Here is a 6,534-nt window from a genome sequence, read left to right on the forward strand (position 1 = left end):
CTTGTATCTTTGGCTGTGGTTCACAAGACCTCAACTGAGCAACACACCATCCTCATGATATGTCACTTACGTTCTCTCAACTCTGGAGAGCCTCCCTTCAATTTCCAGAACACACCAACCTCATTCCATCTCAGGGCCACTGTACCCACTGTCATTCTGGAACATTCTTCCCCCAGCTCTTGTCACGGCTGGCTTCTGCTTATCATCTATTTTTCAGCTCAACCGTGAGACCTACTGGAGTTGAACAATCTAGACCTAGAAACTGTGGGACATCTCAGGAAGAGGATGTCAGAAAGGACTTCTAGGACGTGGGCTGTGTTAGGCGATGTGGAGCTTTGTTCTACTGGACACCATCAGGAAGTGGTAGGATTGGGTACCTTAGTAAATCTTATTAGAAGGGGCACAAGCTTGAGGCTAAAGCTGAAATTGGCACAAGGAGCAGCAGTCACTCATAGGAGCCAGGATAGGGGTGGGTTTTGGCATGGACAGTATTCCTGCCTTTGTTTATGTTAGAATAGGCTTCCTTGGTAGCTCAGTTGGTAAAGAATCCACCTGTAGTACTGAAGACCTTGGTTCAATCCCCAAGTCAGGAAGATCCCCTGGAGAAGGAAGCGGTTACCCACTCCAGTATTCTTGCCTGGAGAATTCCATGGAGAGAGGAGCCTATTGGGCTACAATCCATGAGGTCAGAAAGAGTCGGACACGACTGAGCAACTAAGCATAACCACAGAGTGGTCGTGTTTTTGCCTTGCTCCATCTGGGTCTCAGAGTTGCCGTGTCTGATGTTGGCATTCAGGGAAATTATGTTCAGCAGGAAAGCACCAAGGTCCAGCTGGGAGTGCCAGGCCAGCTCCCAGAAGTCAGGGGCTGCGCTTTTCCTTCTCAAATGTCACTTTTTCAGAGTCCTGCCCGATTCAGCCAGCCTAACTTGGTCCCTTATCCTGAGTCACTGTCTATCCCAGGACTTTGTTTGCTGCCTTTGTAGCACTTGTCGTAAGTAAGAATTATCTTGTTTATTGTTTGCATCTTCATACAACTAGACAAAAAGCCCATGAGATCTCATCTGCTGTGTCCATTTTTATTATTTCTGGGACCTAGCACGGTCCTGGTACTCAGATTGTCACCAGGAAAGAAAGGAAAGAAGAAGGGGTAAAGGGAAGGTGAGCTCACCTGATATGTATTCTTGGGTCAGTCATTTCCTGTTTCCGGACTTCACTGTGCTGATCTGAATCCTTTTGAGGATTCAGTGGTTGCTACAGCTGCCTCCAGAGAGGCAGGCATCCCCAAATGTACCTTGTAGGACTGAAAAAACCTGACCGCCTGAGAAAAGCAACACCAGAGGAGTTAGAAGCATTTCCACACTCAGGGAAAAGTGTAAAAATAGAGCTCAGCACTCTCAGGAGAAGTGGGTGAGAAAAGGAAAGTGGAGATTGATAATGGATGAATGTAATGAGATGGCAATTTTGGTTTCAAAAGAATGTGATTAGCTCCTAATGACTGCCACCATTCCCTGGTCAATCTACTGTAACTAGCCACTAATGCAAAAATAATGCCCTCAGTTGGCTCACTTTGAAGATGGAGAGGAGTCTCCCTTTCATACTTTCACCCCCTCGTGTTTTTTCCCTTCCTAAGATTATCCCCTATTAGACTGTAGCTCCCTAAAAATGGAATGGGTGTGTGATCAAAGTCTGCAATTTAAGGAGTCATAACCACTCCCTCCTGGGCAGCTCCGCGGTGTTTCCTCTCTGCCTTTGTCAACATCATCCCAGCCCCCGGGCCCACCCATTCTCCTTCATCCCGCCCCCCACTCCCAGGGGGACACAGAGGCTCTCAGAGCTGTGCCAGCAGTCTCTGTGGTCTCTACGGAGAAGTGCCACTCAGCACAACTCATCAGGACCATTTAGGGTTTTTCAGAGGAGATCGCCACACTGGGTTTATCCTGAAGAGCATGGCCTGGATAAGGACTGCCAAACTGTGCCATCCCGGGCCCCAGGTGGATATACGCCTGTGTTCACCCAGGGGGTGGACGGGGACATTCATTAACCTCTGCAGTGTCGCAGTGCAGAGGGAGCATGCGAGGGGCCCCATGGATCAGGGCAAAGGCAAGGGACATGGAAACAGGGTAAATGAAAAGCCCCAGTGGGTCTGTCCAAAAGTGAAGCAAAAAGCTTTTATGGGTAGTGAGCTCTCCATCACTGAGGGCATCCAAATAGCAGATGTTAGGGATCACTTTATCAGCTGCCTGGAAGCCCATTGTAGGAAGGAGCACAGACAACTTATTTTAAAGGTCACCTCCAGTTCTCAGATTCCAGGATCTTTGCCTTCTGTATGCACAGCATCCACCTCACCCACTATTTTTTTCATCTATCCATCCATTCATTTATTCAAAGGCGGTGATTCAAGCACATATGAAATACAAAGCATTGGTTTATGAAGATACCATCGTGAATAAGATGCTACCACTTATCTAGAGTAAGTTACCTAGATAAGATATTCAAATCATCAGATGTAAACAGTCCGTATAATAACAGAAGTAACTGACTAGCTGGGACACAGTGGCATGGTGGGAAGGTAAGCAAGGAAGGTTTCACAAAAGAGAAGGTGCTTGAACCGGGTTTGGAAGGATATGTAAGAGTTTTACCAGGCAGACTCGGGTGGGAGAAAACTTCAAACAGAGGGAACAGCATGTATCTAGTCAGTCTCACAAGTTTATAACACCTGAAATTGTGGCATTGTGTTTAGTTGCTAATCATTGATATATTGATTTAAGCGTAAGCAATGAGATTGGAGGGGCAGCCGGGGTGAAATCATTAAGGATCTTGTTTTTAACAGTTTGGAATTTATCCTGAAGACAGTGACAGGGGGAATAACTGGGTCCTATTCACAGTTTGAAAGATTTCTCTGATTATACAAGAGAATGGATTGGAAGAGGCAAAACCAAGGCCAGAGGAGACTTGTGGGAAAGTGTTTCTCACTTTTGATAAATTTGGTACATTCACTATTGCAAGAATCATGGCCACACATTAGAATCACTTGGGGAGTTTTAAATACTACTGGCGTCTGTGTCCCTTAGACGCTGATTTAGTGGTGTGGGGTAGGGCCACAGCTTTGGGAGTTTTAAAGCTTCCACAGACAATTCTAATGTTCAGCCATTACGAAACCTTAAGCTAACTGTAACCTGAGCCCTGGCACATAATACGTGGCCAGCAGATTTTTATTTTTCCAAAAAAAAAAAAAGAGTATGAAAACATTCCCAGGGTGCTCTGCTTGGTTTCACACTACTTTGGGTGGATGTAATTAATTAGATAAACATCAGGAAGTCCATCGCTACGACTGAGACCAACACACCCCGCCCCTACAAAGACCCAGGAATATAGAGGCCTGGCAAGTTGCCTGAAAGAGCTGGGATGAGAGGATAAGGCCAAGGCTGGAATCTGGCTTCTGAAGAGTTCCATGCAAAAGCAGGAACCGTTTGCATTCTACAGGTGGCCTGTGCTGGTGATGACAGGGATGCAGGGTGATGGTCAATTACAATGAGGAGTAAGCAGAGGATGAAGAGAAGGAAAAGGAGACGCAAGTCCTCCACTTGCAGAATGAGCACTCTCTTATCTCCCTAACACTTTTTTCACACGCAGATTTAGCGTAGAGCCTCGTGCCTGTTTGCTTCTCCAGGATACAAGTCGAAGGGTTTCTGACACCCAGAGAACTACATTCTGATCAAGTAATAGCTGGGAAGGTGCCCTGTTATCCCAGTCTAAAACCCTGGGCAAAACTAAGTTGGAGAACATGGCTTAGCCCGGGCAAGCACCTGTCACCCCATCTCCATTCACTCTGGAATGGCTTGGTAACAGAATGGACACCCATTCTATCTACCCAGCCACCGCCTAGCTGAGGAACATGATCATGCTTCTAGAATAAAGCTCAGTAAACTACAGCCACAGGCTGAATCCAGCCCAGCACTTGTGTTTGTAAATCAGGTTTTAGTGGAACGCAGCCACGCCCCTGTGTCTGCACTGTGTCTACGACTGCGTTCACTTTCGCTCCACAACACCGGAGTTGAGTTTGAGTCGTTGGAACAGAGACTCCCTGACTTACCAATCCCATACCGCCTATTATCTGACCCGCTATAGAAAAAGATTGCCAACTCCTGCACCATGAAAAGACCCACCTAGGCTGGCTTGAAATAGACATAGGAGACTGGAAGCGGAAAAGGGGGCATCCTGAATGGTCTGGGCTTGGAAGAGATAGTGGTCCTGCCTGCCTGTAAAACATCGCCTGCTGAATGGCTGAATTTCTGACCAATCGGGTCACAGACTCCTCCTTGCTCAGAATGTAGACCTGGTAAGAAATAGGTAGGCACAGTGAATGCTAGTGTATTCAGATGGCTGGGAGCTCCTCTCTCCTGCCCTGCTGACAGGGAGCTGTGTAGGCTGAAGAGGTGACAAATCCAGTCTCAGAAGCAGTGCAGGGGCCAACCGAGCGGGACAGCTAGCTTGTTCTTCCAGAGGCAGGAGAAGGGCAGTAATCAAGAGGTGGTCTGACATTCACGCTTCCGAAGCTGCTCCTGCTCCCTGAAACGCTCCTCTTTCTTCTCTGTGAAATAAGTGGCTGCTCCTTCCCCAGTGTTTCCATGATACTTGGCTGGTAACTCTGTTAAGTCACTTCACATGGTTCATTCCTTGTCTGTCTTCTCTCTCTCTCTTTCTCTTTTTAATTAATTAATTTATGTATTTATTTTTGCCTGCACTGGATCTTCATTGCTGCACGAGGGTTTTCTCTAGTTGCGGCAAGCAGGGGCTCCTTTCTGGTGGTGCTGCATGAGCTCCTCGTTGCCGCGGCATCTCTTGGTACAGGGCACACGCTCCAGAGCACAGGCTCAGTAGTTGTGGTATACAGGCTTAGCTGCCCTGTGGCATGTGCAATCTTCCCAGACCAGGGATAAAACCCATGTCCCTTATGTTGGCAGGGAGATTCTTAACCACTGGGCCACCAGGGATGTCCCTATTTTCTCTTAAACTGATGAGTCTCATCTCTTCCTTCCTTCTTACTCTGACCTTCTGTATCCAACTTCATAGTCAGAATCTCAGGTTGGATGTTGACTAATCATCTCAAACTTGGCGGCTGCTGCCACTGTTCTTATTATTTTGAACATGTTCAGAAGCGAGTGCTAGGCATGGTTATAAGTACTTTATATACCCAGAACACAACACTTAATTCCTGCTTCCCCATCTGTTTCTCCTCCATTGCAGTAAAAGATGTGACTCTCCACTCAGTTCTGCCAACCCACCGCCTGTAAGTCAGCCTTCACCTGTCTCTCTCCATCATAACCCATGTCTGAAGTAGACGTGTTGGTGCCCTGCCTGCCTCCCTTCCACTCACTGGTCCCATGTATGCCTATCCAGTGCCCGCCTCCTGTGTCTTTATGCCTCAGGACTTTCTCAAGACAAAAAGCATATGCACACCTTGCCTACTGCGCATGACAGAAGCGCCAAGGGATTTCCTAAGAGCTGACCTCCACAGTGACTTATGGGAACCGGTGGATGAACACCCCAACTTCCTTCTCCCACTGGGAGGACAACTCTGAGGCATGAGATGGGCCCATGAGATTAAGCCCAGTTGCAGTGGTTACTTGTTCATGGATCTACCCTCTATTGATTTTCTTCCGTTGATTGTCTGACTCTTCCCCCAGCTGCCCCACTGTGTTCCTTAGGCTTACCTCCCAAATAAATCTTGTACTAGAATCCTTGTTTCTGAGTCTGCCTCTGGGGGGAAACAAAAACCTGCAATATCCAACTGAACATCCTAAAATTAATCCCTTCTCACTGCATCCACTGCTCAGCACCTTGGTCAAGGGTACTGTCATCTCTTGCCTGCACTATTGCAAAACCTTCCTAACTGATCTCCCTGGTTCCTCCCTGGGCCTCCTAGAGTCTGCGTTCCATACACGAGCCAGAATATGCTTTATGAAACAGATAGCAGATCAGCTAACTTCCCTGCCCAAAACCCTCCAGTGGTTTCTCATTACACCCAGAATAGCACTCAGCTTGTTACCAGCAACCACAATGCCTCATGGAGCCTGAACTCGTCCCGCCGCTCCAGATGGCTTTCGTCACTGCTTTCTCCACCTCATCCTTGACTTCGGTTACCACCTTTGCATCCGCTGTTCTCTCTGCCTGGACCACTCCCCACTTCTCTTGGCATTGCTGCCTTTTTCATATCAGGAAGGAATTAGTTTAAATGTCACCTTCTCAGAGAAGCCATTCCAGACTGTGCAACCTGAAATAATTCTCATTCCCCCGTCACTGAACCTCTACCCTGCTTTATTTTCTTCATAGCAGTTCTACTATTTAAAATATTCTGGGAGGTGGGTCATAGAGGATCCTGCTGTGATGTATGTCAGAGAGTGTTTTGCCTATGTTCTCCTCTAGACATACAGATGGCTAACAAACACATGAAAAGATGCTCAACATCACTCATTATCAGAGAAATGCAAATCAAAACCACTATGAGGTACCATTTCACACCAGTCAGAAT

At 47.2% G+C, this 6,534-nt stretch overlaps 1 protein-coding gene across 1 annotated transcript in view; it reads left to right on the forward strand.

Annotated features, from left to right (window-relative positions):
* The window catches only part of PTPRT (protein tyrosine phosphatase, receptor type, T), an 839,242-nt gene that overhangs the window by 764,918 nt on the left and 67,790 nt on the right, over positions 1-6,534 (forward strand). The window lies entirely within an intron of this gene.

This window comes from Bison bison, unplaced genomic scaffold (genome assembly GCF_000754665.1).
Source record: "Bison bison bison isolate TAMUID 2011002044 unplaced genomic scaffold, Bison_UMD1.0 scf7180017864500, whole genome shotgun sequence".
Classification (NCBI taxonomy): Eukaryota; Metazoa; Chordata; class Mammalia; order Artiodactyla; family Bovidae; genus Bison; species Bison bison.